Raw genomic sequence first — 23,018 nt, 5'->3', positions numbered from 1 at the left:
GCCAAAACACCTACGTTAGCTGGCTAAGGTACTGCAGTGCATTGGTCTTGCAGGTTCATCTGGGAAAGGCATGGAGTGTTATCTGGGTTTGTCTTGGGTTTTTCTTGAACAACACTGTAACAACATGCTTTACATCCTATGTCAAGATCTTAAACTAAATGTGGTGGCAATGCCAAAACTGCTTCTTGAAGTGTTGTGAGGACAGAGGGCCATTGGAGTTACACCCTAGAAGACCAGGTAGCCTAAGGAGCCAGCTTTTCTGACTGTGCAGGCTGCATACCATAGTCTCTAAGGTATGTGCTTTATGGCTCCATGCCCTTTAGAGACAAGCAGAAGGGCTCGCAGGAGCAGAATGACAGTAAATCCTTAAGGAGAATATTACCTGTTACGGGATGGGGTGGGTAGACAGCACAGACCCTCTACAGCCCCACCATAAGGAGCCTCAGGAACCTTTACATGCTTAAGGCTTTGTGTGACTGTGCTGGCTGCGTTAGTGGCCCCAGCAAGTAGGGCATGTTTGAACTGTTCAAACCATGAGAACTGAATGCACTGCTGAGACTTTCCTCCTATACTAATCAAGAGTAAATTAAATATTTGACTCGCACAAGAACGAACTCCAGAGCTCTGAATGTTCTTCCATTGTAACCAAAGGGAAGTAAACGTTTTTATTTTCAGATGTGCAAAAACATGAAGTTACTGGATCTAGAGATCTGTGTAATGATTACTATAGAGTAGGACTGGGAGGATTCCCACTGCTGATCCTGGCAGCAGCAAAACCAATTCTTTTTATGCAATCTTAATCGAAACAGCAAAAATTGTATCCACCTAATAGCACAGGAGAGCCATAGGCTGAAACCAAATAAAAATGCTATCCATGCCTATGAAAACATTGTTTCTGGGGTTTGACACTCCTTTTGAGGCTTGGGAAGCAACTAATTTCATCCAAAATTCACATGAGAAACTAGTCAGAATCTAAGCCAGAACACAAGTTTCTATAGCAGAAAAAAAAGTCCAAACCTGTTGGCCAACTAAACTGCCACAAGTTATTGTACAAAGTTATTCTGCTGGCACTTAGTGCCAAGTGAAATGTGGAAAGTGAAGTCAGATTCTACCAAATACTGAGCTGGCATGTGCAATTTGGGTTGCACTTTGCATACAGGGAGAATACTATAAACAATAAATGTTGGAATGAGAAGTAAAAGGAAAGGCTGAGAAGAAAATTTTATAATCTTATGAGTAAAAGACAAAATATATTAGAGCAAAGAACATGTATCTTACTATAAATAAAATGTTCTTCTTTTAAACTTGGACTCCATTCCATGTATCCCTTTCTCTTAAAACCTCTGTGGAGATGGGCCCTTCATATGTTGAATCCACTTCTGGAAGAAACTCAAACGTGCTGCTTTTTACATGTGGGTAACACTTGCAGAGCTTGTTTTGCCAATAAAAGTGTCTCTGAATTGATTGTGGTGGGATGTGGTGCGAGTTCTGATGTAACATGAGGCTCTTTGCAAGTGCAAATTTTGATGAGAACTCATCTTTAAAATCTCTAGTAATTTTGTTTTCTTGTTGCTGTTGTGATTTGGCTCCTTTCTTTCTGGTCCATTGTTGTATGGATCATGTTTGGAAATGAAATGTCTTCCATCTGGTTAAGAAATTTGATTTATCCTTGGAGGCCTGAACTGCTGTCTTTGCTAACAGGAAATAAACAATGTTCCAACTGTCCCAGTTATCACCCACTTGCCTTTCTCCAGATCCATGTCTTTTGCGAGGATCCTAGAAGAGATGACTTACGGATCATGAATTGCATTTTGGCAATCCTCTGTTCCTTCATATCTATCAATTCAGTCCTCTCCTCCTGTTTAAACTTGGTAAATTAAACACATGGCTTAAAACAATTAAACAGAGGGCTGGACCATGGAGATCTGGTTTGCCTGGACACAGTTCATAGCTTGTTTCAGGTGGCACTAAGAATGCAGCTCCAAATGACTTACAAGGGCATGTTACTGATTCAGAGTAGGTTTTAGTATAACCTTGCTTTATGGGAAATATTGTCATCAAAATACAGTTTTATGGTAATATATCGCCCATATTTTGGAATAGCAGAATTAGAGGAGTTTTTGCTCCTGCTCCCTTTTATTTTAGTAAAACTTGACTTCTCTGAGAGAAATTTTTTTGGCAGGGATACTAGGATGTTGTCACTGCTGAGGTTGTTCTCCTCTGCCTACAGTGTGTGTGTGGCTTGGCCTCCAGCTGCTGGGCCTCCTTGGCCCAGGGGTGTGGGTGGTTTCTTGTTGCGCCTAGTCTGGTGTAACTGTGGGTTGTCCCAGAGAGCAGTCTCATTCCCTTGTCCCTTTGATAGGACTGTGTAGATATCTGCTGGGTGAATCAGTCCAGCTTGTTGGTTTGTCACAGAACTGGCCTGCAGAATGGTGAAACCACAGGTTTTGTGGTATTGGCAAACTGAAGTGAATTGCTCTTCAGTGAGCTCATCAGTATAGGCCTGATGGAAGGACAGAGGGAGGCAAGACCAACCGTTTTTTTGGCACTGAGTTGCTGCTTCTTTGCTTTGCCTTGATAGTAATTTGGAAAGGCTTCCATAGAAACAAGGAGAGGTGAGAATTCAAGACCAGGATTTAATTTCTGTGGCTCACATAAGCATAGCCTCTTCATTGTATTGTTACTTGTATGACAGTGCTGTATTAGCATCTAAGTGTGATGAAAGATCAACCTATAGATGTTGCAATACATTAATACATATAGATGGTGCAGTACGTTAATTGTTGATGCCCTTTGTGGTGGAAACTTCTATTCATTAGGGTTGCAAGAAAAGACCTAATATCTTATTTTGGTTGGGCTATCACAGACTAAAGTTGTGAGTTGTTGCCAGAGAAATTGTCAATCTGAATATGAAAAGCTTTATCGCCTTGCTAGTGCCTTGATTATTCTTCCTTATTCTTGCCTTTTAAATAGCTGATGTCTGGCAGAGAGTTGGTTTTTGACACTTATTTGCAGACTCTGGATTAGAGTTTTGCTTGCTCTCCCCACCACTCTCCACTGATGTAGTGTGATGATGAGGTTTCACAAGCCCAGCCTGGGCATGCACACAAAAGAAGGCACAAGCCACTCTCCTCCCGAGCCAAGACGTGGAAGTGGCAGTGGTGATGCAAAGTGTCTGTTTAGTCACAGGAAGACAGAGCTAGCTGTGGGAAAGCATAAGCTGTCTAAATGGCCATTCCTGTTCTCCCTGAATGAATATGTGGCAGGCTGAAGGGGAAGATGTACATAGGATGAATCTTACACATGAATTGTCAATTGGATCACGTAAAGATTCACTCTAATGGAAATCAGAGCTTCACAGTGTTACATGCAGCATGCGCGTACAATATGAACAGTCCCCTCTCTGAAGAATCAATTTCTGCATGTAGTAAATTGACAGATGTATGAAATAATGAGAAAAAATACCCACAATGAAATTAACGTAGTAAATAGAGGCTTCACTTAAGCTTTGCCTTTTAGTCTGTATGGTGATGCTTCTTCCTGCCTTTCTGTTGAAGCTGCCTTTCTCTAATTGTTCTTTTTCCCCTTCTGATACAATGCACGCAAGATTATCACAGTTAGACATGTTTGTTGTGTCTGATATCTGATAATGGGAGAGTGAAAATTATTCTCAGATGTAATGTCCGTCTTAAGAGGATTTAGTTGCTCTTTTTGCCCTGGATAGTGCATGTTCCTGTCATCTGCCAGCATATTCAATAAACAGTTGGCACTTGTCTAATGAGGAGCGTGATATCTAAACCCAGCTCTCAAAGATCTGTTCTGTGTCTGTGACTTTTCCACTTTTACCCGTATCCTGACTGTAGCATCTCTTAGGATGGATCACAAAATTATATTTAACCATGTAATCACAAAGGTCAAGAACAGAAGCTTAACTTGGGCTGGGTTAGAAATCCAAGTTTTAACCTAGATTCCTGGCTTGGGATAGTTCAGCTGTTGACAACTTCACCTAAAAATTAAGTGTTCCTTGTTGCTGCTTTGTAGCAGCAAGCTAGATTGCTGGGTAGAATTCTGTAGATGCATAATTGGCTCCAGTGGCTGTATTTACCCAATAGCTCAAGTGTTTTTCCCTGCACCCCCTGGAGATCCACTGTACAGAGCTTGGGTTGGGAGTGCCACCTTTTCAAGCTGTTACATAAAGATTCCCTATGGTTGTTGGGTCAGGTGTGCTAACGGCTAGGTCTGGGATTTTTTTACTTTTCTCGCCGGATAGTTGACAATTTTATTTTGGAGTCTACAGACATTTTTCTTTTGAGGGTAAAGAAGTTAACCACAGTGACTGGTTGCTTAATAGCTGGGTTTTTTTCTGCACGCTAAAGTCAGTGGTTTTTTCCCAGATTAGAATGTTACATTTTTAAACATTTACTTACTCAAGTGTAGAATGATATAATTCCCTGTGTTTATTCCTTTTCATAAGAATTTTCAGCACAGTAGCATGTCTATCCTACTTCCAAATGTACAAACACTTGGTAAGCAGACTGTAATAAGAAAGTCACGCATGACCCACTGTAGTAAATACATTTTTAAAGCCTTAAACAGGAAATGACCCCAAATACTTCTGTTAGTTTGTCTCTGAGGCCATGGTTCTGCAAGCAGTGAAGCAACAGAAGGAATCAAATTGGGCTGGGTGAGGAGGAGTTGGAAGATCCTTCAAATTTGCATCTTTTTGAAGCTCATTGCCTACTGCAATCATAGCTTTTACTCATCTGTTTTTTTATCAGACTGCACAAAACTATGCCAGTTTATGGGGTTGTGGGACTGGCAGTAAGAGAAGGAGGGCTAAGAGCTTTAGGGTGGGACAACTGATGGATGTAAAATCACCATCCTGAGTCTTCTTTCTCATTTTGAGCAAACATCTTTGTGTTTCTGGAGAGCCTGAGACTTGTGTTAACACTTAAATATAGTTAAATCAAGACTGCTTTCTGTCCTTTGCTTATTGTACACAGAAGGTTTGTTTCAGAGGAATACCTGGAAGGAAATCAAGAAACTAGATTACAGCATGAAGGGCAGAAAATTTTATCTTCCCCATGGAAAACCGGTATCTTCCTCTGAGGACTTGATGCCTAAATCATCATGTGTGTATTCAGTTTGCAAAGTGTTTGTGCAGTTTTAAGGAGGGGTATGGGAATGATTTCCCAAAGGCTGTTGCTATTTGTAATTCCACATTATCAAACTGTGTGTTTGATAACGTGCAGTGAAAAAAATTAAGGGAGGGTAATGAAACTCTAAGCAAGCTTCTCAGAATGCGGACTTAAGTGGACCACATTCAGTCTCAGAATAAAGGGCCAGGAAATGGGAAAGCTAACTGAGCTCAGCCTCTGAAGCTGAGATGGGTGCTGTCATGACATGGGACAGTAATGCTGTGTAGCATTACACAGTAGTGGGTACTGTGACTTAAGCTGACCTGATCTTGACTCATCAAGGCTTGTTGGCCGAAGGTCCAAATGTACCAGATGTTCTTACTTAGAGAATGATCCATTGGAATAAATGTTATGTTCTTACTGTGTCTGAGAATGGTAGCATAAGGTACCAGAAAAATTCAGGAAATTTAGTCAAGAAACAAACTGCTCACTAGGGCCTTTTTCCCCCCTCAGAAATAATTATTTTTTTTCTTTTTTCTTCCTGACTGAAAAAAAGGTAATTTTACTTCACAACTGTTGAAAAGAATAACTCCTCCACTTAGGAGTGGAAAGAGAGGGGAAAAAAGTCTGTATTCAACTGAAAAAGCTCCCAAGAACTTCTCAAGGTATACTGTAATTACTGGAGATAAAATTCTGCTACAGGTAGACACGTAGCCCTGTGTTCTGTCGCTTCTCTACGGTTATCCAGTCATTTTAGGTAACATTTTTAGCACTGATGGGCTTGGGTTGCTCTTTGAACAGAGGAAGTACTCTATATTTGGCTGAATAATATTGTATTGCAATGCCCACAAATTGGCTCAACTGATTCAACTTAATTTGTCTGTTGTACTCTACTCCCCAAAGTATGGTGGAGTAACAGAAGGAAAATTGCTCTTGAGTCATTGTGGTAAGTGCATCTGTAAGACAGGAGACATCACACTGTCTATTCATGGGTTTTGGCCCTGAGATCATTCTAGCAAAAGGAAGTATGCTTGCATGGGGGACACAGAAGAGTTAAAAACTTTTCAAGTAGGGAAAAATTCTTCTTCCAGGGCTGAATGATGTGTCTGCTTAAATGGTTTCTGAGCTTTATGAGGAATCTTTTATTTGGATAGGCACTTCAAACCCTGGAACTTGCTCCAGGAAGTAGTATCAGAAGCACTTCTTAATAATATTATTAATACAGACTATTCTCATGAGAAAAATCTGCAGGCATCTTTAGCCTGCTTTTGTATGGAAGCAGTGGTTATTTCAATATGTGTGCATATCTTCTCACCCAAAAAAACTGGTCCCAGAGAACAGAAGTTTCATGAAAACAGGCAGCACAATAAAGGAAAGGGACCACAGGAGCAACCTGGCTGTGGGTGAAGATTCCTCATGAGTTTGCATTTTGTTAGACATGAAAGAATCCCCTCCCTCCATTTGGCAACAGATGCATCAAAATTGTCTGTTAAGAGATGAATCCATCTGAAACTGGCTTTGTGAATCCTGTTTCTCATGTAGCTATTGAGATTATTCAGGTGTGCAAGTTGAAGGCCTTACTGGACATAAGCCTATTTCCAGGTCCTCAAGCAGTGGCAATGGTCTGAGTGGTTAGTTCATCAAGCCAAGAGATGTTTAGTCCTCTCTCATTGGGAGGCTGAGGTCTTTAATGGGCTTTAATTGGGTTGCACTTCAGGACTCAAAGGCTTTGTTTGGTTTAGGATGTGGCTGCTTGGTTAGAGTGTAATATTTCTGGAAAGAAGCATGTTAAACCTGTGTTTTGAGCTCACTGGTTGCTGGCTATTTCCCAAATATGAATGAGGTTTTGGATGGGTTTTCTTGGGTTTTTTTTGGTTTTTTTTTTTTTCATGTTTACACTTGTGAAGTTTTTGGACTGGATGTTATCAGTTAAGGTTCTGATATTGTGCTTATCCCCAGCTTAAGGGTCCATGGAGGCTGTGCTGTCTTGTATACCAAGAAATTCTAAGTAGAATATCTGAAATAATCACTACTCCCAGTGATCTGCCCTGTGCCTCTCAGTGGCTGAATATGAGATAAAATGTCACAATTTACAGCCTGGCAACTTTCATTTATTTTAGCATGCTGGGTTATAAACTGGAGCTTTAGGAACTGTGCACAAGTGTCCTGAGGTGATGTATTGCCAGATAAGATCCTCTGCATTGCTGGGTCTAGTCTGATTGAACTGGAAGGAAGCTGCAGGCGTGCCTCTCTTTTCCCTCTGTTGCTGTGCCTCTTGCTCCTCAGGCCGTGTTACCAGGCTTGCGTGCCTCAGCCTGGCCAGGGCAGGAGGCAGCTGGGGGCTTTTGCTGAGGGCTGGGAAAGGAAGGGAAGGTCTCCTATTTACCTCCTAAACCTCCTCCGTGTCTTGAAGCACAAGAGAGACATTTTGTAATGCAAGTTGAACCAGTTCTGATGGTTTTTCCTAACTAGTTACATCAGAAAGGCCAAGGATCATTACTTCTTTTGCTGATTTTTTTTCTTTTTTTTTCTTTCAGCCTTCCTCCCCCTCCACCTTTTGTCTTGCTTTCAGTTCACCCATCTGCATCTGGTCTTGCCCAGGCAGCTGCTGCTCTATTTGTATGTTCCCTGGGGGAGCTCTGGTGCTCCTTTAAGATCTCCTGTTGCTTTGGGAATTCACCTTTTAGACATGGTGCTTCATTAGCCTCTCTCATTTATTTAGTACTGTGAGAAAAGATTTCCCCTCCCAAAAAGCAGAAGAACGAGTTTCCAGCAGCATGTGCTTGAGAGAAGAGTGTCTCTATGTAAATAGAACAGGTTTAAAAGCAATTGGCAAGGGAGCAGCTGGAGAGGTTTTGAAGGAATATTGTTTGATCGAGTTGGCACTGTGAGACCCTTAGGAGGCTGAGGCTGAAGAAATCCCCCCTGCTCTTTCTCCATGGGGAAGGTTTGTCCACTGATGAGTGACTGCACTGCCCCTGTGCACTGTTGTCTCTTGTCCCCTGCCTCAGTCTCAGCACGGTTGCTCCTTTTTGTTGAAGCTCGTTAGAGGAAAAATAGCCATTTGGGATTTTTTCAACCATTGGGTTCTGCATTTCCTCATTTGCCGCCCCTCTCCCCTGCCGGGTGTTGTGGGAGTCGTCCCCTCTGCAGGCGATGGTGGGAACGACTCCGGCCTCACTTATCATCAGTGACAAATCAATGGCAGCCTTCAGAAAGCTGGCCCCCAGGATCCCCGCTCGGCCCAGCTCTGGAGCAGTGGGAGGCTTCCCTGGTGGATAAAGGGCTCCTTGCAGCCCTGACTTGTTGCCTTAAATCTAACTGAGGAAACCTTTTCAGTCTCTTCATCAGTGGCCCCCTCCCCTCTCGATTTGTATTGGGGAAGGTGGCGGCTGGTGGAAGGGGGGCACATGGGGAGGTGGGGGGAGACGAGAGTGGGGAGAGCATTGGGGTTTGTAACACTTTTTTCTGTTTCCCTTTCACAATAGCCTGGCTAGTGCATGCAGAGCTGGGCTCACAAAGCCTCCCCGAAGTGCCTGGAGTCCCGCAGGGCTCCTCACAGTGAAAGTTTGCTGTGTGTATTCCTACCAACAATGCAGCTGGGCCCAGCAACCGGCTCCAGCTTTGGGCAAATATTTCTACAGCTTTTCCTTAATCGCTTTTCAGGGAAGGAGGGTGAGATGGGTTTGAGAGGTAGGAGAGTGAATGAAATTTTGTATGTGCAAAGGAGACAAAAATATATGTGGGTGGATGGATTTATCTCTGGCTTCTGTAGTCCAGGCTTCTAAAAGGAACCTTTGTCAGCATCTGTGCTAAAGCTAGAGAGGGTTTGGGGGGCATCACTGTTGGATCTGAAGGAGAAAGGAGATTAAGGCAGACAGTGCGTAGTGGTTTCAGCTCTGCCAGTCTATTTTTTTTTGTTTTCCTTTAAGAAGGAAGCATAGCTGACAAGCCCTTTCTTTGTAGTTTAATCCAAAGTGTTGGTGTGGACTGAAAGTACAGCCTTTTTTTGTGTTATGTCTAGCTTATTTCTGCTCAGCTGTTCTGTAGGGTTTATGCTTGATTTCCTGTTCGCTCTTTACCTGTGAATTACCTCTCAGTTTCTAGTTTATTTGATCTGGGTTGCAGCTCGAGACTGAAAGAAATCAGAGAAGTGATATCCCTTTAAAGCAAATTATTTCACCTTCGCTGTCTGATAAATTTAGCCTTGGATGTTGCTTGAACCCACTGCTGTAGCCCTGGGATCGACATCTAGGCTCATATTGATATGCTGGTTTTGTCTCCTGTTTCTAAAGCTGCAGTGGAGATACCTAAGCAACATGAAACTGCTTGATTGGGCCAAGAAGAGATCATGTGAGCCCACTTCTCTGTTGCATTATGAGGAAAAATTAGCCAGGACACCTCCTTTAAACATTGCTTTTCACCTCTGCAGGGATGGCAGCAAGCTTGGCATTCCTACAGTTTGGAGTTAAATTCTTACATTAGTTAAGATGTGTTGCATGTGTATTAAAGGTTCAAATGCCATCTTAGACCTGATGTTTCTGTTACTGTAAGAATAATACCAGAAGCATAATCCTTGTTCCAGATGTATTATGTCAGAAATTAAATTTGGGCAGGAGGTGCTTACCTGTGTCAGTATTCTCCTAGAACACAGAATACTTTTGCTCTAAGGTCATGGTTCCACAGATGCTTCACACTGAGCATAACTAGGGTCTGCACATATGGAGACTGAGCTTCCTGGACTCTGTCCAAGGCCACATGCAGGATGGGCAAGACTACTGTGCAATGGTAAAGCTGAGAGCAAAGTTCTTAGCATAGCTATAACCAGTGCTTTTAAATAAGGGATATCCTTGCCTTTCGTTTGAAGATAAGCACAGAATATGAATCCTTGTTTATAGGAGGAAATTCCTAATAGGCCAAATACAGAGCTGAGTAAAAAGAACATTGAACATCTACATAAAGACAGATGTTATTCTATCACCTTTACCCTCACTAGCATCTGGTGACTGCACCACTGTTTTCTATTACTGATGATATAATGTTTGTAGAAGCATTCTATCCATGGAACATCTCAACTAGTAGTGAGGCAAGGCTTGTAGGGAAAGAGAACCACTTTAGTTAGTCCAACTAATGTGGCTGGAAAAACAAACAAGATTTTGGGAGCAGTTTGTCCTGAGAACTAAAATAGAAGCCTAAGTCTTTAAATTTAGCACAAGTTGAGAACAGTCACTATGAGTTCAGCTTGACTGTGTTAGTGAATTGGATACTACAAAGGAAGTTCCTGATACTTCTGGAGCAGAGGAGGGATGATATGTAGGAAAGGAGTTAGGGCATTAGGAGCCAAGCCTATTCCAGTCCTTGCCTGATTCTCTCTTGCAGTTGATTAAAGTGTCACCAATTTCTAACTTTCCTGGCTGAAACTTGAGGGAGAGAGAGAGAAGAGTTTCTCCTTATAAGTGTCTGTGTAACTTCAGTTAGATATGATTTGGTAAGTTTGGAGAATAAGGATGGAGAATGCTTCCCCCTTCTGTGTTTAAAACCTTGCCATAGTACAGAAAAGTTGGAGAATGTTAGAGAGCCTCTCATACTCTAGAAATAAAAAAAAAAAAAAGTAAAGGAAAAAAGTTCGATCCAAAACCAGAAGAAGCTTAAGGATTCTTTGGTGTCTGAAATTCACCCATGAATAGTGGAGTTGCAAATACTTGGTAAATATTCAAACATTTCTAATGTTTTAAAAACTTTCAATCAGTATTTATATGTGCTGAGTAAGAGTTAAAAACCCTCCCAGCAGGAGAAGCCTCTTTGATGCTCTCTGTGGTGGACATTGACTGTCCAGTCACAGAGGCTTCAGTTACCCAGGAGCTCTGCTCCAGTTATTGCTCCTTGTGAAGGGCACCAGAGGAGCTCTGGTCCAGAGAGTGCCTTCTGAGAGGCTGCTCTATGGGCTGAGGGCTTCTTTGCTGACCTGCAGGCCAGGAGGAGGAGGAGAAGGCAGCTGCAAGAGGCTATTTCTGTGTGTCACAAAGCAGTGTTGAAGATTGTGTTGCAATGCAAGAAATAGCATGGAGAGCCGAGAGTATCATCCCACAAAGGATACATGGAAAACCAGTGCAGCTGTGTGCTGTCAAATACCAAATAATACAGCCTGTCTGCCTGGTCAAATTATTGCAGGTAATTTTAAAGGATTAACTTTTTTGGTAGCTAAGTGATCCAGATGGAAAAGAGCTGTTCTTTTGCCATCAGTGAGGACCAGGCTTAAACTTGTATATTTGTTCTCAATGGGAATAGAGAGAAAAGTGATTGTGCTGGCATCTGATTTGGACTGAGATTGAATTTATGGTCATTTTTCAGGAGAGGAAAAAGTAAAGTTTAGGACGAAGGAGTAGCAGAAGACAATTGAAGATTATAGAAGTAGGGAAGCTTGTTAAGAGACAGAAGGAAATGAAGGAATGTGGGTATGTGTAAGGACGGTTCTGGGTAGTGGTTGTCAGATGGGACACTCTGCCTCATGCTCTCTTTGCCTCTATCTAGTTCATTCACACCTGTACCTCATCTCCCAAGCTCATCTAGCCTGTACCTTTTACTCCCAAGCCCCATTTTCCTGTAGTGGCTCACCCACAAAGCAATTTTTGTCTTTCACATTCTTTTCTGTAGCCCATCCTTTTTCTTAGGAAAAGGGGACTTGCTAGTTTGAGAGGCCTGAGGCTGACCTGTTTGGCACTCTGTTTTACCTTCATGTCACCTGTGTTACTCCCCTTTCCTTCTGTAGCGTTTTACAAGCATCCAACCCTTCTGCAAACCATTCTTTGGCTTTTCAAGTTGGAGACTTGGAAACAAGTTGTACACTTGGGTTTCTGTCATGGGACTCTGTCAGAGGTCTAGAAAACAGAGCTGATGATACCATTTAAAGAAGTAGGACGTGAAGGTGAATCTGTGTTTATGGATTGCATGACTGTTCTGGTGATGAATACAATATAATAACTGTGCATTGAGTTCAGGAGTTTGTGTTGCAAACAATATGGAGATTGTGTGCTGCCATAAAAGTGCAGAAGCTGTACAGGTGAATTTAATTCTGGGATTTCATTAAAGCTTTTTCTAACTTGTTTATAATGGATTTTAAATGTTCTGTGTAATCAGTAACAGCTGGATTTTTCTTCTGAAGCATGCTGCATAAGATACTGTTTTTGCTAGTCTGTTGCTCAGTTCTGTGTACCCGGAAGCAACCCTTTTAAATTCACACCTGTGAAACGAAATTTTAGTAAAATCTTCCAGGCCTTGGCCCCTCATTTCCTTTCAATGGAGAGAGAGCTGGTGCTGGGAGTGTGTCTCCTAGTATGGTGTTTACCATACTACCTCTGCTTATCCTCATGGACCATTCAATGCATGCAGTTACACTACTTATTTCCTCCTCTGTTGAGGAGTATATTTGTATATAATACAATATTTTTGCTGGGACTTGCCCCATAGCAGTTCCTTTCTCTTCCCGCTCCTGCAGGAAGAGAAGGTCCAGGTCTCTCGTAGTGCTGTGCTTGCAGCCTCTTTCAGTCTCTTTTGACCCATTCCCTGTTGAATGAGAGCGTTGAGTAAAGGCCACAGGTCTGCAGATGAAAAACACAGGGAACATGAGTTGAGATCCATGTTCATTTCCCTCCGGAAACTGCCTCTCTGTAATTACAGTTCCAACATCCTCTAGAAGAAAAGGGCCCTGTCCCCCCCTACGGCCCCCCTGGCAAATTTGATGTTCCTTGCAGCAGGGAAACCAGGCGTGGAGCGGAGCAGGTCAGCTGGGGCTTGAGAACGCTCCCTTTTGGTGTCTTCATTGCTGAAGGGGGGTGAGGGCCTCTTGCTGTTCTCAACCCCCTTCTTGCCCCTTCCCTCAAATCTCCCAAGTAAATACAATTTTATTTTATTATATTGCTGCTGATCTGCTGTTGTTTTTGATACAAAAAAGGTGGAAGGGGCAAGAAGGAACGAAAGAGTCTGGCGACAGGAAGAGATGAATTGCTGAAGAATGACACTGGCAGGGACTATTGTTCATTTTAACGCTGGAGCAGGAGCAGAGAGAAACGTTCACACGCCATTCTTGGGCATCCTGCTGGGCAGGCTAGGAAAGGGGCATTCCAGCTGGTCGTGAGATTTGGCTGGACAGATTGAATTGGGTTGAATAGAATGCTCGCCGTTTTTTATTATTATTATTTTTTTTCTTATAAAGAAACCCACTGATTAATTGCAATGGAACCCGATTAAAGGCAGAGTCTGAAACCCACACAGACATTAGACATAAAGCTGTCAGCCTACCAGCATGTGATGACTGGGCCTTAACCCTTTACAAGGCACATGGGGGAGGGGGATCCTCACCAGAGTCAACGTTGCTCAGTGTGTGTATACGTGTTTGTGAGAGACAGGACTTCTGTCATTTGGGGAAGGAGTTGTGTGCACAGCAGGAGACCTGTAAACAGACTATGTCTCATGAAAGACAAGGGACTGGAGAATGGAAATAGGGTTTATGGTCATTTTGTTCATGGAGAGGATGTATGAGGGTTTGCTCAAATGTTACTAGCTATATTTTAATAGTTTTGCAGAATTCAGTAGCCCTTGTCCACCCATATCTGTCTTTGCTTCTCTGCAATCCTGAATGTGGCAGTAGGAAAAATTCTGCAAAGAGACCTGTAAAGTTCCACAGATTGCGTGGGGAATGTTGCAAAAGAACTTGGTAGAAACACTAAGAGCATAAATACCAGGTGAGTATATAAAGGAATGCTATAACGTGTGTGAGAACAAAGCTGTAGTTCAGCTCAGTTTGGGGACTGGTGTGGAAAGTGGATGGCAGCTTGGATATATGTTGTCTCAGCAATGATAGGATGGAATTTCAGAATGCTTAGAAACCCCTTTCTAGGACTAAAAACTCATTTTTGTTATATATTGATTTAATTTTACAAATTTTCAAAAAAATCCATGTTGTGATACTTGTGGTTTTCTTTAACCTATTTTTTTGCTCATCTGATTTAGTGTGTGGACATGGTTCAATGCTCTGTGCTCATTCTCTTCTTTAATACCCTGTTTGTAGCTTGCTTCTGTTGAGAAGCACAGATGATTTATTCAAATAGACTCTTCAAGCTTTGAAAGAGGTCTCTGTGCTGCAGTGTGAGGAGATTGGTGGGGGACAGATGCTCTTGCCCCCCAGCAATGCTCAGCTTCAAGTGTGGCACAGTAAAGGATGGCACATAAGTCCTCTAATGAGTGTGCTCTCCAGTCGTTTTATCTTTTTCTGCAGCACCCTGTGCACATGTGTGCCCACTGGCTTGGAAATGTTTCTGTAGAGAAGTGGAAAGAGTGGGGATACGGTTGGAGCAAACAAAGGTCCTTTGTGGGCTCTGGGAAAATGACAGAGGGGTTGCTTTTTTGCTCTCTAAAGCTCCTCATTCCTTCCAATTCATTGAATAGTTAACGTTGGAAAAGGCCTTTAAGATCAATGAGTCCAACTGTTAACCAAGTACTGCCAAGTACACCCCTAAACTATGTCATTAAGTACAATGTCTACATGCCTTTTGAATACCTCCAGGAATGGTGACTCTACCACTTCCCTGGGCTGCCTGTTCCAATGCTTGACAACCCTTTTGGTGAAGAAATTTTTCCTCATAAATCTAAACTAGGTCTTCCCTTGTGTTACTTGAGACCACTTCCTCTTGTCCTATTGCTTGTTACTTGGAAGAAGAGACTGACCCCCATTTCACTACAACATCCCTTCAGGGAGTTAAATTTGGTCTCCTCAAGCCTCCTTTTCTCCAGGCTAACACCCCCAGCTCCCTCATCTCTCCTCATTAGAGTTGTGCTCCAGAGCCTTCTCCAGCATCATTGCTCTTCTCTGGATGTGCTCCAGCACTTCCAGTGTCCTTCTTGTAGAGAGAGGCCCAAAACTGGACACAGCACTTCAGGTGTATCCTCACCAGAGCTGATACAAGGAGACAATCATGGTCCTGGTCCTGCTGGCCACACTGTTGCCGATCCAGACCAGCATGCCCCTGGCCTTCTTGGCCACCTGGACACAGCTGGATCATGTTCAGCTGCTGTTGAGCAGCACTTCCAGGTCCTTTTCTGCTGTGCAGCTTTCCAGCCACTCTTCCCCCAGCCCGTAGTGCTGCATGGGATTGTTGCTACCCAAGTGCAGGACCCGACGCTTTGCCTTGTTGAACCTCATGCAATCGGCCTTGGCCCATGATCCAGCCTGCCCAGATCCCTCTGCAGTGCCTTCCTGCCCTCCCACAGATCAACACTCCCACCCAGCTTATCTGCAAGTGCCTGAGCTGTGCCTGATCTCCCCATCCAGACTGATAAAGACAATAAACAGGACAAGGCCCGATGCTGAGCCCTGGGGATCACCACCGGTGACTGGCTGCCAGCTGGATGTAACTCCAGGCACCACCACTCTCTGGGCCCGGCCATCCAGCTGGTTTTCTAACCAGTGAACAGTGAACTCATGTGAGCCACGAGCAGCCAGTTTCCCTGGGAGAATGCTGTGGGAAACAGTGTCAAATGTTTTACTGAAGAGGAAGTAGATAACATCCAGAGCCTTTCACTCATCCACTAAACAAGTCACATTGTCATAGGAGTTTTCTGAGGTAGAAGTTGCTTATCTTCCTTTTTTGTCCTACATCTCTGGTCACTTCATTCAGAATGCTTGGCTTCCCAGGAAGCAGCTGTCAAATGGGGGACTCTTCATGCTCACTTCCTGTTGGGAAAAGAAAAAAAAAGTCAAAATGTGGTCTTTAAACTCTCTCCATGTAGACATTTGTCTTGGATCAAGGAAGAAGGGCATTATGCTAAGTCCTACAATTCATCAGTAAAATGAAGAACAACTTGAACAGACAGGATCTTGCATCATTTTCACTGCATCCTGTTCATGAAAAAGAGACTGCTGCAAAAGTTCTTCCTGCAGACAGATGTGTACCGCTCCCCTTGAGAATATGGGATCTCTTGAGATCCTGTCAAGGGGTACTGGAGATATTCACTCGCTCTCAACTGACCAAGGATGACAATCAAATTTTGTGGTGACTCAGAAACAGTGTAGCCCAAGGAATCAGGAATGACTGTTTGCTGAGATTCTTGTTCTGTATTTTGAACATGGAGATAGGAGGGTAAATGTTAACTACTGTAGTGCAGAAAACCCTGTGAGCAAGTGGGACTTAAAAAGTCTGCTGTTCATGCAGCTGAATGTGGAGGGGAGGGATGGGGGGAGTAACTTCTGTACAAAAATCTCCTTTCTCTTTGGTCACTTCCCATGTCTTCTTGTTTCTTTTTCTGCTGTTCATTTGTGGCTTCTCTTCCTCTTCCCCACCACCTACTAGTCCTCCTGTAGTCCTTTCCTGCAGCTCTGTTAACGTTTAACAAATTTCCCTCCAGTTCCTATGTTTCTTTTGGCTGTAGCTCAAGGCAAACTCCCCAGATCCAAAACTAATTTAGGGCTCTGAGCAACAGTAGCATTTAAATGTTGGCTTTTTGCCATCAGGCGGGCAGCCTCTTCACTGAGAAGAAATCTAATTCCAGTGTTTATTAGATTAACAGTGGCCTCAGGACTGGACTTCCTTTTAATGTTGTCCTTTTAAGAACTGTAAGGCTAATACAGGAACTTGGAAACCCCCAGGAGAGTCTCAGGAGCCTGGCTCTGACCTTTTTTTTTGGAAGCAGGACTTGGATCTGATATAATTTGGATCAGATGGCATAGGGGAGCAGACTAGTGAGGTAGAGCAGGAGGTGTTGACTTCCCAAGCAGTGTGTGTAAATCCTTCCATGTTTGTGCAATAGTGGCTTTGATTTCCTGCAAGTTTGTTTCAATAAGCTCTCTGGGGTAAGAACCTAGGTATGGAAGGGCAAATTGTGCCCTGTTTAAGAGGTGGACTGGGACTGGGTAGGATCTGTTTTAATTTCTCAGTTTGGCCACAAGCTCTTTGGGAAGTCACTTAAGGCTCAGGTTTCCAAGCATGAAGACTGCCTGTGGTGGGAGGTACGAGTATTTTGTAATATTAAGGTCAGGTCTGAGTCTCTTAGGCCAGCTGTGTAATGATAGTTAAATGTCTAATTTTCTACTGATTTTAATTGCCTTAGGCACCCAAATACAGTTCTGTGCTGTTTAGCTTCCAATTTTTTGCTCCTGTATTGAAGATAATACTTCTCAGCTTTTTAAGAGGTGTTAAAATTGTTCATTAGTAGATAAAAGGCAACTTGACACTGTAATAGTAGAGACCACCCACATACCTAGAAAGATGTGGTTCCATGACTGGACCATTTTGCTTTCTGTGTGTCTTCCTCTGCCTGCCTCAGTGCTGTTGCTATTATTTAATTGAACGTGAAACCCAATGTGAACAGTATGAAACTGGCTGTAAGGGATTCTCTGGTGCTTTTCGCTATTGTGGTTAATTTTTCTGGGGTGTGAATATAAATGAACTGTGGAACTTGGGGGTTTGTAGAGGCAGCACCTGAGACTTCCAGTTTAAGCAGAGGAAGAGTTTGATGACCATGTTCTACGTGTTGCGAGGCAGTCTGAAGTCCAAGTGCTGTGGGAGGTGTAGGTCGGTGCTTCGTGGGCTGCCCTGAAAGCAAACAAATGTGGGTGGGCTAAATAGGGGGGGTATACAGTATAGCTGCCCTGCAGTAACCCCAACACTGACATTCTTGTTCTTCCTGTTGGCAATTCTGTTAGAAAGAGCTTATCCCACCTAAGCCCATAAAGCATATTTGCATTAAACTTGTGTTTTTGAGTGCATGTCTCTGTGTGTATATGTGTGTGCATATATATATTAAAAAATATTGCTGGTAAAGGTTTCTTTTTTACTTTAAAGATAATCCAGTTCTCTGGTAGGCTGCACAGTTGCTGTGATGTCTGTGGTTGTGGTACTTCTCTCTTTGCCAGACCCAGCTGTGTTCTTCCAGCTAAATCTGGCTTGTTAATAATTGCCCCTTTGCCCCTCATCCTCTGAGGGCAACATAATATCATGTGTGGAGTTATTTTTTAAAAAACAACATACAGAACAATTCTCTTTGTCCCAAGATAGCTGCATTTATCTTGTGGTTTGTGCTTTTGAAGTCCTCCTGCCCGTGGGATTGCAAAAACGAGCTCCTGCCTCCTTATTGCCACAAAACCACACTGTGTATCCTATCCCTCCCTGGAGGACTCCTCTGCTAGGCTGGGCTCTTGTGGCTGCCTTCCCAGTCTCTCGTGTGGCAGAGCTGGAAAGCTACAAGGCTCAGATGCTCCACTGCTAACATGAGGGCCTCTTCATAGAATACCAAAATAAACTCCTTAACATGATCTCTCTATAAGAAAACAGTCTCTGTCTTGTCCAGGAACCTGGTCTTTTTTGTATCATGCCGTAATGATGGGAAGAATCTAACTGCAGCCTGCAAAAGCCAAAATGGGGTTTTTTTGAGCCAGTTGATCTCGTTGCACTATGTGCCTGGACAAGTGCAGTCCTGCTAGAACCTATAGGTCCTTGAAAAGGAAGACTTTTTAATGCTTTCACTTTTACTTTCTGAAAAGAAGTGTATGGCTGTAAGTATTGATTGGTGTGTTCTGGGACTGAACAGAACAGAAGTCTTGAAAAGGTTAAACAAATAAATGAGTTTTCTGGGTTTTGGAGAGAAGTTCTGGAGGGTAGAATGTTCTTACAGCTTGTCCACTGCCTGGAGCATCTGAAAGATGAAAGAAGCTGGATGATAATTTCCTGTGGGACTGACTTACTTAGGGTAGTTCAGAGAGCCAGTGCCAGGTGAAACCTTGAAGACAGAATAAAAATGGCTTTGAAATTGTGTTGAGCAGAGTTATGGGTGATTTGTAAATCAAGAGAGCACTGGAGAAGCACTGATGCAGTAATTAACAAAGATCATGAGGAGTGTGGCAGAAGAAGCTAAAAGCTCAAGCCACTTTTAAATCAAAAGGAAAAGGATTTTCCTGTAGACCTTGTAGTAAGGAAGTGGCTGGATTCTGAATTTTCCAAAGCATGTTTATCCTTGCAACCCAGGTTGAAAAATGGCACTTGTAGTTTTTCTTGGATCCCTGAAGCCTGTGAGCCCAACTTCTCAAGCAAAGATGGCAGTGGTGCTTCCTCCTCTTAGCTGCCATCTTTTGACCTCTCCATTTTCCTTTGGCCCACCTCAAGATACCTTAGCTGCTCATGACACTGCAGGTAAATCAGTGCAGTTTACAGCCAGCAGATGAAAACAAATTGACATTAATTTCAGTTTTTGTTAATGCTATGACCTGTAACTGTTTCCTTAAATAGCCTTTGTCATGGTTGGAAGCTGTTATTGTTCAACACTATGTGCAGACAGGAAGATATATGGATCTCCAGTATGAAACTGAAAACTGAGTCAGGATTTCTTTTTTTTTGCTTGTTTTTAGCTCAATTCATATTTAGTTAATGGTGAGATGACACCTGTGTGTTTCTCAGCTGTGAAGCAAGGAATTCAGTGAAATCTCAAGGATGCTTGCAGCTTGAAAGAGGAATGGGGGCAGAAGCAGAATAGATGTTGGACAAACACTGATTGTTTGTTACACTTAAAAGTTAATACTTGAGTTACTTGAGAGAAATTAGGTAGAAGAGGGAGGAATGCATGTATTCAAATTAAATCTTTATTTTCTCATATTGTAGTTATGGGTGACAGATGCCAAGCTGGTTTTCATGAGGTCTTGTAGGTTGCTTGCATTCTTCTCCATTTAATGAAGGGGAAGGATTGCAAAGCTCCAGAATTTCTACAATAGCTGTGAGATTCTGATTATTTGAGATTGTTTCCCAGAAGTGACAGAGCTTATCCTTACTTTGACTATAATTAACCTTTGATGCTTCTGTAGCCGAGATAATGTAAGGATCACTTTAGGATAATTACTTGAAGGATGAGAGAAATCTGTCTATGAAGTAATGGAAAAGTTAAAGGAAAGCTCACAGAACTTAAAATGCCAATGTTTTCTGCCCCATAACTGGGAAAACAAAGTCCAGTGTTTTACTTCCATGAACTTTTGACATAGCAGAACGCTTTCTGGCTGTTCATTCATGAGTGCTGTCATGCTAGTGAAACTCATAGGTGACTGTCCTAGGTGAAGTACATCAGAAGTACTTTCTTCCTGTGGATTATCTGCTTAAAACAGCAGGTTGCTTCTCCAGCTGGCTCTTAGCAATTGCTTCTCTAGCTGGCACTTGGTAATTTTGAAAGTCACCTGGTAATGTTTCTGCTGTTGTGCTACTATTTTCTAAAATTTAGTGTGCTGCATGATTCATGATAAACGAACAGCAAATTGTTTGCAACCTTTATGGAACAGGAAAGGGTAGAGGTTATTAGTGTGCGGGTTAAAAAAAACCAACCCCAGTGAAAGAAATGGCAAGTTGTGTCTCATATTGCTGAAGTGACTAATTCTTGCAAAGCATGATGTAGGCTTAAGGTAGTATTTTCAAATGTTTGTCTGGCATGTGTGTGTATTCTGAAAGGATCTGAGTCCTGTAGCTCTGCCTGTCAGGCCCTTGTGGTCCAGCTAAACATTCCCAGAATGTTTTAGGTTGGATGGTGATGTCCTTGAGTACTGTTATACAGTAACAACCTTTTGTCATTCTATTTCTCAGTGCACAGTGTTTAATTTAATTTTTAATGTGCTTGAGTGGTATGATCCTGCATGACAAGTAACTTAGTCTTGGAGTAAGTCCCTTGAATTCTTTGCTGCATTCTATTGACATGCAGTTGAACAGGAGCCTGCAGCTATGTAAGAAAATGCTGCTTCATGTTAAAATCAGCAAAGCATGTTTCTTGATGGCATCCTTCAGGTATCACTCTGCACTTCATAATATAAAACGGATGACATGCTCTCTGCCAAAGAGAGAAAAGCTACAGGTAATGAAATGCCAAGACTGAAGGGATGCTTTTAACAGTAACATGAAACAAATTCACACAGTGGGAAACAGTGTTCCTGCTCCTAGGAATCCCTGTAGGAAAAATTATTTAGTCCACAGAGAAAATAAAAGTATGTGGGTTAAAGGTTTGTAGGAGGCTCAGTCTCTTCCAGTTATGGCCTTGGAGGTAAGAAACACAATGTCAGAGGTAGCATACTGCAGCTCATGGTTTTCTCAGGTCTTTGCACCTTCATAGACTCTTGGTAAAACAAACAGATGCTTCCACTATCTAATGTTTTTGTACAGACTTAGAGGGCAAGTGGAAGAACCACCATACTGAATTCAGCTCTTTTGAAAGGCTCAAAGACTTTTTTAAAATGGCTATTTCTGTCAGCATAGGACATGATGTTTGAAGTAGGCTGATATGGTGCTTGGTTTCTTGGATGTCACAGTATTTGACAGATGTGTGTGGAGCTACAGAGCAAAGCCAGCATTTTCTAATCTCCTCCAGTTACAAACGTTTGAGGGAACCGTGTAGTTACAGAAAGGACATTTGCCATATAATGGCTATTAAATATGCAGAATGCATCACTGTATGATCACATTTCAGCCAAAATATCTGGAAATTAGAGTTGAGGTATTTTACCAGGTCCTTAAAAAGTAGTTCTGGTATTCCCAGGAAGGAACTGCATAGGATTCTGAAGAGAAGGCTGGGGGAGAAAGTCACAGAATGGGTCAGGTTGGAAGGGACCACAGTAGGCAACCCCCTGCTCATGTAAGGTTATCCTAGATCACATGGCACTGGATTGCACCTAGGTAGTTTTTTAATATCTTCTGTGAGGGAGACTCTGCAACCTGTTCCAGTGCGGGTCACCTGCACAACAAAGAAGTTCTTATGCTTGAGTGGAACTTCTTGTGCATCAGTTTCTGCCTGTTGCCTCTTGTCCTGTTGCTTGGCACCACTGGGCAGAGCCTGGCTCCATCCTCTGACACCCTCCTTTCAGATACTGATAGACATTGATGAGGTCCCCTCTCAGTCATTTCTTCTCAAAGTTGAACAGGCCCAACTCCCTCAGCCTTTGCTTATAAGAGAGATTCTTCATCTCTGTAATCTTCTTCTTAACCCTCCACTGGACCTGCTTCAGGAGCTCCATGTCTCACTTGTGCTGAGGAGCTGAGAGCTGGAGATAACACTGCAGGTGTGGTCACTCAGATGCAGCTTTCTCCTGTCTAGCCTCACCTGCTAAAATTCCTCAGTCCATTTGAAATAGTTGTCATTTACCTGATATTTCATGTCTGCTTTTGGACAAGAGCTTAAGGCTGAGATTTTGATGTGTTTAACATGCTTTAGGTGGTTGAAAGGTTCCTGCTTCTATGCTGAGACTTCATGTGTTGTCCACTGTGAGCTACTTCCACGTGTAATTAAAAAGTTGCTCAGGAAACAATGTTTCCTATTCAGAGAAAACTCTCATAGAATTGGTAGTTGTTGCCTTTTGTCTGATTTCAAGAACTAAATAGTCATCAGGGAATAAAAATATACCATGTTGGTTCAGGCTTCAGACAATCTTTTTGGAGTCATGAGGGAACTGTGGGCTGTAGCACAATTTTGATAAATGTTTGGTTACTGTGGTTAGACTACGATGCCTAATTTCCCTGTCCAAGCCTCAGGATGGACCTTAATCTTACACTCCACTTCTGCAGATGGGGAGACAGTGTCTTCCTCCATAATGTGACATTTATGCATAATTAGCTTAAAGTATTTTTTTTTGGCTGCCATATTGTGTCATAGCAGAAACCAATGGCTAGTCTTTTATTATTGCTCCTTGATTTTTCCAGGCATTGCTGCATCCCAGCCTTTTCTATTAATTTGTTCAATCTGTTTCAAATTAATTTTCACCAGATGTACTAGTTTAAAAAGTATTTTTTAAAGGTTGAATCTTAATTTCCTGCCCATAATTCCAATCTTCTAAGGTCCCTTCTGTATTATTTCTTTTTCCTCTGTTGTGTT

The 23,018-nt window shown here is 42.5% G+C and overlaps 1 protein-coding gene across 3 annotated transcripts in view; it reads left to right on the top strand.

Moving 5' to 3' along the window:
- LRP4 (LDL receptor related protein 4) overlaps positions 1-23,018 on the top strand; it is an 83,460-nt gene that overhangs the window by 9,970 nt on the left and 50,472 nt on the right. The window lies entirely within an intron of this gene.

The sequence above is a fragment of the Zonotrichia albicollis genome, chromosome 6 (assembly GCF_047830755.1).
Source record: "Zonotrichia albicollis isolate bZonAlb1 chromosome 6, bZonAlb1.hap1, whole genome shotgun sequence".
Lineage (NCBI taxonomy): Eukaryota > Metazoa > Chordata > Aves > Passeriformes > Passerellidae > Zonotrichia > Zonotrichia albicollis.
Note: the sequence above shows the minus strand (reverse complement) of the source record. Positions and strands in the feature narration are given on the sequence as shown.